General features: G+C 42.1%; 1 protein-coding gene across 10 annotated transcripts in view; it reads right to left on the bottom strand.

The window, feature by feature from the left end:
• The window catches only part of LOC138762331 (glycophorin-C-like), a 118946-nt gene that overhangs the window by 69363 nt on the left and 37337 nt on the right, over window positions 1-12246 (bottom strand). For 2 of the 10 annotated variants that reach the window (XR_011356892.1, XR_011356893.1), the window contains exon 3: window positions 417-510. The exons of the other annotated variants lie outside the window; for them this stretch is intronic. The gene's annotated coding sequence lies outside the window, so the exon portion shown is untranslated. The remainder of the gene's footprint in view (window positions 1-416; window positions 511-12246) is intronic. 10 annotated transcript variants of the gene reach the window in all.

The following is a 12246-nucleotide window of genomic DNA, read 5'->3' as shown; positions in this document are numbered from 1 at the left end:
TCTGCTGAGCGTTACACCCATTCTGTTAAGAGCTCGCCAAACAATTCCAGAATCTAACCTGAAACAAGCCAAGTGAAAACAATTACTTTGGTTAGTTTATTTTCTCCATAGGGTGGATCCTGGACCCACAACACCTCCTTGTCAGCTTGTGGTGGGCGGGGGGGGGGGGGGGGGGGGCTACCAGCCTCTATCTTCACAACCCTTTACAGGTGCAGAATTGAGAGTGACCTATCTGACTGCATCATTTGGTGGGATGGTAACTGCAAAACATCAGACTGGAAGTCAATGCAGAAGATCATTAAAACAGTCAAGATCATTGGGGTCTCCAATCCTCTACTGATGACATTTACCAGGAGCATTGTTCAAATAAGGCTCAAGGAATTATTGAAGGTCCCCATCATCCACCGTGTACCTACCTTTGATACACTCCAATCAGGTGGAGATGAGGATGGTAGAAAAGGAGCCTCAAAATCAGGACCACCAGGCTGGGAAATAGGCTCTTCCCACAGGCTGTGAAATTGATGTAACCAAGTCAATTCCAAAATATTTATTTACACTTATTTTAATTACATCATTCTATATTTATGCAATTTAATGCATTCCATATCGTGTACTATATGTGTATATGTATTCACCGTGGACCAGAAAAACACTTTCAATTGGTTGTACATGTACAAATTGAACTTTATATAGGAATACAGGCAAGGATAACATGCAATGTTCATCTCGACTTGTGCTCACATGAGGAGCCACCATCAAGATCTGCATCTGATTCTACATTTGGACCAAAGCCATGATGATGTCTTCAGCCTATCGTTGGTTGCATACCACAAAAGTGCCATTTGGTTGAATTGTTGAAGGCAAAATGATAGATGATCCTGATGCAGACTGATGGTATTAAGGGGCCTTGGATTCATCGGCCTTGTGTAAGGCATTGTTTATTACAATTTAAGGTGGTACATAAAATACACATGTCTAAACTTAAATTAATCACATTTTATGCAAATGTTGACCAACTATGTGAAAAGTGCAAATTTTTTGAAGCTTCATTGATACGTTTTGGGAGTGCCCCAAATTAGGAAGATATTGGGAGAATAGCTTTCAATCTTTATCAACAATTTTTAAAAATTGAAATAGATCCATGCCCTTTAATAGCCTTGTATGTTTTTTCTTGTGAACCGGATATACCTTTGTTGGCATCTCAAGAGAAAGTTTTGGCACGTTGGTAGCTAGACAAGCAGTTTTAAGGAGATAGAAAGATGAACTAAGGTCAGAGAAAATTCGATACAATGTTAACGATAGAAAGTTTCAGTTAGAAAAGATATGGGGCCCATTCATAGAATACTATCGTAATTGGCAGTTTTAGGTAATTTGGATGCTCCGTCTGTCCTCTGAGGGTCGCTACTTGATCCAGATTTTTTTGGTCCTATTAAGTGACCTTAATTAGAGGGAAGGGTTAGATAAGTATTAGTTTTAGAGTTTTTTTTTTAAAGACGTTGATCATATATGGCAGGAGAGGCCAAACTTGCTTAACATAAGAGCCACATACCATAAACTTCAGATGTTCGATAGCCAGAGTAATCACACGATCGCAAGCCACACCCACTAACACTATAATTAACAGGCCCTTTCAGGTGGTCATAATACTCAAATGTAAATCCGCCTAAAATACTTGAATGCGGCTGTCGGGAGGCCACCTGAAAGCGGAGAACCTGTCCCCAAGGTGTACTTACTCAACCCACCTCAGGGAGGGATATTCTCTGCTTCCAAGCACTCTCCCTAGGCACCTGAAAGTGGCTAGCAGGGGGCAGGCTGATGACAATCCCCGCCACTTGGTGACCCAACTCCCCACTGCCTGACAGCCCCCCCCCCCCCCCCCCGACACGGAACATCAGGGCTGGGACAGTTTTGTTGGGGAAAGTATTTTCCAGTCCTTGTCTTGCAAATCACCCATTTGAAAAATGCTGATACACTCCAGGTAGTGAAGAAGCCCTGTTGAATTACCCTCCCCGCTGGCGACACCCACCCTCCCCTCAAACCGCACATTACATGTTAAAGAGCCGCACGTGGCCCGTGAGCCGCAGTTTGGCCACCCCTGATATATGGCTTAATTTTGATTGTCCTCGATCATAACAATTACTTAGTATAATGAATGTTGGTGTAATGTAACCCAGTTGGTTTAGATTCATAATTAATTTAATAAATAATGTCAAATTAACAATTATGGATGAAATTCATTTTAAAATGCATTATATTAATTGTATGCTATGATATTCCTTTGTTATGTTAGTACAACATTTATATAGGATTATTATGTTAAACGCAATAAAAATATTTTAAAGGAAGGATTCATCCACCAATTTGGAGGACAGGATGTTGAGCAGACGTCTCTATTTTCATCATGGAATTGAAATCAATGTCGCTTTACTGGAACAGCTCTGAGATCTAGCCTTCAGCGCCACAGGTGGAATGCTCAATTTTGTTCATCACTAATTACCACCCATCTTGTGACATCACTTTGCAAGTTTGTCAGCTAGTGTGACACTCCTGGTATGTTCTTCTAAGTTACTAATGGAGAGAGGAATTGATTTCCGGCCTGGAGATACTTTATCACCCCAATTCATAGTCGAGACACCTGAACTTTATAACCAGACCAATTCTGAAGGAATTTAGCTTCAAGAACCTGATCAGCAAGCACACGTCAAGTTTATCTTTGCATCTTGACTTCATTAGGTGTGCCAAGTACAATTCATGAACAGTACAGAAAGAGCATTTCATCTGGAACAACCCTGTCATCAATGAGTGAAATGAAATGCTGATTACATACAAAACGAGGGAACCTAAATGGCCCATTTTTCCTGCTCACATCAAGCTTCAGTATGGTTACAGTTTATTTCAGCTGTGTTACATACTGCAATAATAAAATGTTGATTACGTTTTCTTGCTTTTAGAATGCAGGTGGTGCTGACAAGACCAGTAATTATTGCCCATCCCTCTTTGTAGAGAGGTATAGAGCACTACAGCAGAGAAACAGGCCCTTTGGCTCATCTAGTCTTAGCCAAACAATTTCTCTGTCTCGTCCCATTGATTTGCAGCTGGACCATAGCCCTCCATATCCTTCCCATCTATGTACCTATCCAACCTTTTCTCAAATGTCAAAATTGAGCCTGCATGCTCCATTTCAGCTGCCAGCCTATCCCACACTCTCTGCATGAAGTTCTCCCTGATTTCACCTTTCACCCTTGACCCATGTCCTCACCCAACCTCAATGGAAAAAGCCTGCTTGCATTTACTCGATCTGTGCTCCTCAATTTTGGGATGGTGGGTCTGGAGACTATTGCAGAACAGAGTAGGAGTACTGGTGCATAATTCCACAAAAGTGGTGACCCAATTTGACAGGGTGGAGGTGGCCACATTGGCTTTGCTTGCCTTCATTCGATTGGTTATTGATACAAAGTTGGGACCACATAATACAGCTGTACAAGGTGGGAGACCATATTTCCCCCGCAGCTGTGAGGCTCCTGAACGAATCCCTCAGCAATGCCATCTTGCTGCCCTTGCTTGAAACTAATTGATCTTTTCCATTGTAACCTTTTTCTCTGTAAATTGTGCTCTTTGGATCGTCATGAATGTTAAGGATAACCTGTTAGACTGATTGTAGAAGAACATTTCTCACTGAATTGAGCATTTTGTGACAACTTAAAATTCCAAAGATTATGGGTCTCAGAACAGATGCCTGCTGAACTCTACAAATAACTGACCTCCAGGCAGAATATAGTCTACTTACTACCACCCTCTGCAAGCAAGCCAATTCTAAATCCACACAGCTAAGGTTCCATGACTTTCTAAAGGATTCTGCCATGGGGATCTTGTCAAATACTTTCCTAGAATCCACGTACACCATGTCTACTGCTCTATTTCATCAAATTCTTTTGTCACTTCCTGAAAATTCTCAATTAGGCATGACCCACCCCTCAAAGCTGTGCTGACTGTCCATGAGAAGACCAATTCTCAATGCTCATAAATCCTGCCAACAAGAATCCTCTCCAATATTTTGCCCACCACAGAGGCAAGACTGACTGGTGTAGAATTCCCAGAATTCTCCTATTACTTTTTTTAAACAAGGGGCCACATTTGCCTTTCTCCAATGCTCCAGTACCTCCTCTAAGGTCAGGGAGGACACATTGCCAAGCCCCTGTAACCTTTTGCGTCTTTTCAAGCAGTAACTTTGCGTTTATCTCATCCAGTCCTGGGACTCAACAATTCTAATGTTTTAAGATCCAGCTCTTCCTCTTTCTTAAATGTCACGGCAAAGTTTGAAGTTCCAGTATTCATAATGAACAGAGGAAGAAGTGTGATATTATCCCAGGTCAGAGGAACTTGCAGGAAGCAATTTTTTGTGTTTTCTATCTTATCTTCCTCTATGGTAGAGAATGTTAGTTTGCAAGATACCATCTAAATTTAGACATTCATACAATACAGTCCATGGCACCCAATTACATTCAATTGACCTAAAACCCCCATAATGTTTTGAATAGTGGGGGAAACCAGAGCTCCTGGGAAAACCCTTGACACAGGGAGAACATACAAACTCCTTACAGAATGCGCAGGATTCAAACCCTGGTCCCAAACGCTGGCCCTCTAACAGCTTTATGCTAACCGTGTTGCCCCATCAAAACCAATTATTTACCTCCTCTACTAACTTTGTTTTATAGATGAGTGGCAAGGGCTTATGGGCCAGAAGGGCCTGTTGCTATACTTTATCTCCAAATGAAAAAATAAATTCCCTTTTTGCTCACCTAGCAAATTACTTGAAGGAATGTTAAAACTATAAACACACAATCGTTCATGCGCTTCCACTTTTGATGGAACAATTGTATTGGGTCGCACTCTGAGAACTTTTGAAAATTACTTGAATTGCTTCCTAACTTCATTATCACACCTTCCAGATCATCCACTTGGTCATAGGTTAACTTCTCAAAACAAAGGGCCATGATTAAAATATTCAATTGTTGTAATCAGACATAGTGGTGCGGAGTCAGATACAAGCCACAGAAGATTATTGATAAGTTCTGTCAAGATCACGATCTACAGTCCATGAACTGTTGCACACAAAAGTTTGGGAACCAGAGTTTGAATGCACACAGACCAGCAGGATTCTGTATTGAAGTGTTACATGGAAATCAGGCACACAGACTTCCAAGAAAGGGGGGGAAATTTCATGATTTCTCTGGCACAACTTCAAAAGGGAGTTTAGGAATGATAGAATATTACCATACAGAAACAAGTCCTTGGGCCCTTCTGGTCTATGTTCTACTTTGAGACATTTCATTTTCATAAAAGGGATTTGTTACCTGAAGAATTCATCAATAGATGGAACCCTCTGCAGCCAGACTCCGATTCATCATTATTTATTCCCTTCAGAATCAAATTCAGGGAGTAAAATGGATTTTATGACAGGCCTCTTAACAGGAGATGCAAAATTTTGAAAAATTCACAAACCTTGTGGAATTTTAAAAAATATTTGAGAGGTTGGCACTTGCATTTAAATATTACAAGATGAATGCAGGCTCCTGCATAAAACTGGGCAAAGCTATATCACGGGCAAATCTATATCACTAGGAGATTTACAGACAGTTGTTACATTAACAACTTTAGTACCAGTCACTTTTTAAGAGGATGGAAACATGCCGAAAGCACTTCCTGCCCAGCTGGATTTTTTTTTTTAAAAAGAGGCTTGACCCATTGCATGAGACATTGAGCTTCTGGTCTTTAAAAAGATGCCTTTTATGTACTGTGGTAAATCCTTGTCTCGGTTTCCTTCACATATGGAAATACGATTACTCCTCCTTGGACAGTTCCTCAAGATTTAAAAAAATCTCTTCCTTTATTTGTGCAGGTGGAGGTGACTTATGAGGGCAGCAAAGGAAGCAAACATGTGGTGTTCATTCATGGCAGTTCTTGAGATGAACCATTGCTTGTGCTAGTATTCTAGGTGTTCCTGATATGTAACTTCTTTGCAGTAACATTCCAACTGCTGCTTCTCCACTTTGAGACATCGTGCACCAGGGAATTCAAAGGATGCATCGAGAGATATGGCCCAAACAAAAGCAAATAGGACCTGTTTGGGTCCACAACTCAGTCAGCGTGGACAAGTTGTGCTGATGGGCATTCGATCCCCAAATTTGAGGCCCTGGTGTATTTGGTGGGCTATGTTGCACAGGCCATATCACTCATATGCCAAACATCATTCGATTCTGTCATCTGTCATGGAAAGAAGACCAGAAGGGCCACTTGAAAGCCTCCATGAAACATAATCACACAGAGTATTAATGCACAGAAAAAGGCCCCTCAGCACAACTGATCCATGCTGACCGAGTTGTTAACCCAAACCCGTTTGCTTGTATTTGGCCAATATCCCTCAATGCACCCTTGGAATTCCCTGGCCCACAATCATTCGAAGTGGAGGAGCAGCAGTTGTAATGTTACTGCGTGCATGCACTGACCTCATTAAGTACCATGCAGAAGAACTTAAATCTATGTACAATAATTGCTCATTCAGCATTTCACGAACACAAAGTCAAGAGACTAACATCCAACATAAATCATCACCCCCCCCCTCAAAATTTTCCAAGCAAGTGCTGGTAACACCAAACTTAAAACACTAAATAAAAGCTCTGTCCATTTCCGCAAGGGAACAAAACAGATTGTGTGGCCTTTTAAAAGAGTTACACAGGTACCCCAACTACCCTGCGTAACATTGCACCTTCAATCAGCTGCAATAAAATGATCAGGACTCTTAGCGACATGATAAAAACCAAGATAATATCAAACTGGGCTGAATCTCCTGCATTAAAACAAGAATCTCAGTTCAGAAGTATTTTATTGAGAAGAATGTACTTTGGTCTCATACAGGGCACGACAATAGACATGCTTTGTTGGGCTAAAAGTTTAGCTCAATTGTATTCCACTTTGGAATGTACAACAGAAGATATCAAGAAGCAAGGGTAAGCAACATTTTTGTGTGTTGAGGAATAAGAGAGCAAACAAAACTTGTGCAGGAATGAGGAAGAGAGGGAGAAAAAGATACAAGAAGCTGCAGATGCTGGAATTAGGAACAAAAAATCATCTGCTAGAGGAGAAAAAGAAGTTTGAAACCCTTGAGAAGCAAGATAGCTTGATGAGAACAGGGTGGGAGGGGTTGGAGAGGGGCCAGGAGGGAACTGGTGAAGGACAGATGGGAAGACAGTTGATTGGCGGGTGCCAGGGGGAAGAGAAAAAAGAACAGGAGGAGAAAGGAGAATCCTACAGGGTCAGTGTGATAGTACAGATCTATCACCAATGTCAGACCTATTTGAGTCAATGAATAAGTGACCAAGAGGAACTGCACAGATTATGACACCAAGCAGGAGTGAAAGAGTTTGTATGGAGGTAGAGGTTAAAGAAAGAGACTTGAGTGAGACCAAGTGTGATGGATATTCATTGTCCCGGAAGCTCCCTGGTCAACTTTGCTTTCTCTCCACAATGCTTATTGTTACAATTGGTTTCTTAGCACTGTTGAGACATTGCCCAAGGTTGGAGAGGCTTAATGGGAAATAGTTTACACTTCCAACTGTCAAGGTTCAAGATGCTTGCTGCTGAATAACAGTTAAAGTGTCAAACTCAAAGAAACTGCTTGAGGTTCAGGAGATAAATGTTTAACTCATACTCTTTGCTCATCCTCTTAGCTCCAGCTATGGGCTCCTCTGCATCGGAGAGGCTGATCGCGGGCTGAGAGATTATATCACTGAGCAACTTTGCTCTTTCTGCTGTAAATTCAGGGATCCCCCCCCCCACCCCCCAAGTGGTCAATCATTTTCATTCCATGCACAGACACATCTATCCATGGCCTCAGCACTGCTGAGCTGAGGCTACCTCCAAAATGAAGGATCAACACCCAATATCCTGTCTGGAGACTCTCCAACAAAACGGCATTAACATCAACAGCTTCTATTAAATCTCTCCCTGTGTTTCTCTCTTTGCCTATCCCCATTTCCTTTCCACGAGCTTCCCATTTCCTTCCCTTCCTTCACCATTCAGAGAGCTACTCCTCCCTCTGCTTTTTTTTCTCTTCTACCCTCCCACTCCTATCCACCCATGGCCTCTTTCTTACCTGTTAGTCCGCGCTCCTCCCCCTGCCTCTCCTTTTTTCTTCAGGCACCTTGACAAAGTACAGGGCTGAAACATTGGTTACCCTTTTCTTCTCAATGCTATGAGACTTGCTGAGTTTCTCAGGCACATTTATGTATTGCAAAACAAGACTATTGGTAACAACTTGAATTAAACGACAATATCTCAACCAGTTGATTTTATCAAAGCTAATAGTACCACCAAATCTGATTTTTATGCATATAGATGGGTTTATTAGAGACTGCTTAACTCGATAAAAGAGCATGCTCTGAAATGTCTGTCTTCTACAAACGTAGCTTCCTCTCCTCCACCATCAACTCAGCCCTCACCCACATCTCCTCCATTTCCTGCTCATTTTTCCTGGCCTCCTCTGCCCCCAAATGCACAGGATTCTCCTTGTCCTTACTTACCACCCCACCAGTCTCTGGATCCAACACGTTATCCTCCTGAATTTCTGGCACTTACACCAGACACCTCTTCCCCTCTCTGCCTTCTATAGGGTCCACTGCCTCCCGGACTCCTTCATGGACTCATCCCTCCTTACCAACACTTCATTTGTATCCCTCCCTACCAACACAGGTTTGATTTACTGTGTCCGGTGCTCCCTTTGTGGCCTTCTCTACATTGGAGAGACTGCCGCAGACTGGAAGATCGCTTTGCTGAGCGCCTTCACTTTGCCTGCATCAGTAACAGTGACATCCCAGTGGCCGACCATTTCACAGGGGTTGGTGATGGGGGCACTTTTTTTCATGTTGTAGATCAATGAGTTAGATGATGGAATGAATGGATTTGTGACAACATTTGCAGATGATACAAAGATAGATGCAGGAGCAGGTGGTTTTGAGAAAACAGGCAAATGAGATGCAATGTCAGAAAGTGGACGATCATGCACTTGGGTAGAAACAAACAGTTTATTTTCTAAAAGGGGAGAAAACTGAAAATTACCAGATGCAAAGCGAACTGGGAGTCCTTGTGCATGATGACCTAAAAGGTAAACGTAGATCGCATCTAAGTGGTGAAGATGGTAAATGAAATGCTGGCATTCATTTCAAGAGGAACATATGAGGAGGAATGTGACATTGAGGTTTAGAAGGCCCAGGTGAGACCTTATTTGGAGTATTGTGAGCAGTTTTGGGCTCCTCGTTTAAGAAAGGATGTGCTGATGTTGAGAGTTCAGAGGTGGTTCACAAGGATGATTCCAGGAATGAAATTATTATTTGAGGAACGTTTGATGGCTCTTGGCTGTATTCATTAAAATTTAGGAGAATTTGGGGGGGTGGGGGGGGAAATCTCATTGAAACATTTCAAATATTGAATAGCATGGTCAAAGTAGAAAAGGTGGTTTCCCTTGGTGGGAGAGTCCAGGACAAAAGGGCACAACAGGATTGAAGGGTATCCAGTTAGAACAGAGATGTGGAGAAATAACTTTAGCCAGAGGGTAGTGATTTGGTCACATTTGTTCCCACAGGTGGCTGTAGAGGCCAAGCCATGGATGATTTCAATCAGAGATTGGTAGGTTCTTGATTTTCTAGGGCAAAGGTCATGGAGACCATGCTGAGCAGTGGAGCTTAGTGGGAAATGAATCAGCTCATGTTTGAATGGGCTGAACAGACCATTTCTACTCCTATGTTTTCATTAACTAAGACAAATAAAAATCAAGTATAAAATTAGAAGACAACAAGTTAGGTGTCAAAAATGACTCCACAGCCTGTTCTGCATTGTTAAAATAGTGATTATTGGCAGCTAAATCCCTTTGAAAAACAGCTAAACCAATTAAGTAAACTGGTCCATGAAATATAGATTGAAACAATATGATCTTCCTAATGTTTGGGGCTCTTGAACAGCTAAACTCAATGGCTAAAAAAACTGAAAAGCAGAAGCGGGAGTGTGAAAGTACAAGACATACACAGGATCAATTAGTGGGTGGAAGTTGGAGCAGGAATCAACAGACCACTTTGCAAAGGAAGGAGATCAGATTTATTGTCAGAGTACAGATGACATCACATACAAACCGGATATTCTTTTTTCTGGAGGCGAGGTGTAGAATTACTACTTATTGGTGCAGAAAAAAACTAGACATAGCGTACACATGGAGACAAACTGTGCACTACAGAGAGAATAATTTTTAAAAATCAATAACGTGCACAAGTAAGCGTTCTTTTTTTTTTAATTTTTCACACCATAAATCACATTAACCATGATACACACTTTTTCCTTTTCACACATATACAGTGCCATTTTCTCCCCCCCCTTCCCTCCTCCCATCCCATCCCACCCTCCCTACCTCCCCCCTCCCGTCCATTTAAGGTACAAAATCTAGGATACATTAAATCAGTCAGACAATGTTGTCATTCAATAAAAATACACCAGAAATTCCACTGAGTACAAGTAAGCGTTCTTAAATGAATCCCTAACTGAGTTTGTGGTTAAGGAGTCTGATGGTGGAGGGGTAGCAGTTGTTCCTGAACCTGATGGTGTGAGACCTCTTTCCAGAAGGTACGAAGCCATCAAAGGAAGAGTTGTGGAGAGTGATGAGGGTTTTCATGGACTACAAAAGGATTTGGACTGTTTGGAAAGGTGGCAGATGGAGTTTAATGTAGGCAAGTGTGAGGTGCTTCATTTTGGGAAGAATAACCAAGACGTATGCTGTCTCAGCCACTTGAAAAGAGGGCGCACAAAATCAGTGAACCGGTGCGGACTCGAAAGGCCAACATGGCCTGTTTCCGCTCCATATATGGTTATATGATGGCAGCAGCGAGAACAGAGCGTGTGCAGGGTGGTGGGGATCCTTGATGATTGCTGCTTCTCTCCGATGGCAGTGATCCCTGTAGATATTCTTGATAGTGGGTAAGGTTATGTCTGTGATGTCCTGGGCTGTGTCCACTACCTTTTGAAGGGACTTACACTCAGGGGTTTTGATGTTCCCATACCAGACTGTAATGCAGCCAGTCAGAATACTTTTCACCACACAGCTATAGAAAGTTGCTTCTGAGGAAGTCGAGGTGCTGACGAGCTTTCTTCATAATGCCATTAGTGTGTTGGGTCCAGGAAAGATCCTTCAAGATAGTGATTCCCAAGAACTTAAATTTGTTCACCCTCTGCAACTCTGATCCCCCAGTGATGACTGGATTGTAAACCTCTGGCTTTCCTTTCCTAATGTCAACAATCAGCTCTTTAGTTTTGGTGACATTGAGTGCAAGGTTGTTGTTGGTGCACCATTCAGCCAAGTTTTCAATCTCCCTCCTGTCTATGGGCTCATCCCCTTTCTTTATTCAACCCACTAACGTGGCATCATCAGTGAATTTGTCGATGGTGTTACTGTCGTACCAAACCACACTGTCATAGGTGTAAAGTGAGAGGAGCAGGAGGCTAAAAACCCAGTCCTGTGGTGCCCTGGTACTGATGGAGATTGGGGAGGAGATGTTCTTGCCTGGAGGTGAAGAAATCCAAGGGAGAGGTTTCAGAACCAAAATGATGACAAGGGAAAGTGGCATGAAACCATCTCATTAAACGTTTGAGGGGGTTTGGAGGAGGACAGGATCTGAAAAGAGGGTGAAGTATCTACATCATCCACAAGCCCAGTTTCATTCAAATGACAAGCGCACAGCCTGGCAAGGGGAAGAGAAAGTGGAATGAACTGCAGTTGGGGCAATAGAGAATGGTGAAGGGTGTTGCCAGCAACTTTTGGAGAAAAGGACCTTTGTTAATTTGGACTTCACAGCATCTTTGTGAACAGCAGCCAAGGATACTTGAAGCAGTCTTGAGCAGAAATAGACTCAAATCTATTTATGTGGTGGGTTGCAAAATAATTACATCCACTCAAAATGTAAATCTTGACCTGTTTACCATGTTAATAAATCTGAAAAGATATTGAATATTGTTAAACAATCTGACCTATTAGTGAACCTAAATGAAAATTTTGTTCATCCTTCTTTGGAGGACCTTTCAGCCAAGCCCAGGAAAACTATTTACATGTGTTCTTGCCTAAAGAGGACAAGAAACCTTGAATAGTTCCACTCTTTACTCCTTGGATATCAGACAGCAAAATTCTCTTGTGTAATATACATGTTGAAGAAC

Source organism: Narcine bancroftii, chromosome 4, assembly GCF_036971445.1.
Source record: "Narcine bancroftii isolate sNarBan1 chromosome 4, sNarBan1.hap1, whole genome shotgun sequence".
Lineage (NCBI taxonomy): Eukaryota > Metazoa > Chordata > Chondrichthyes > Torpediniformes > Narcinidae > Narcine > Narcine bancroftii.
Note: the sequence above shows the minus strand (reverse complement) of the source record. Positions and strands in the feature narration are given on the sequence as shown.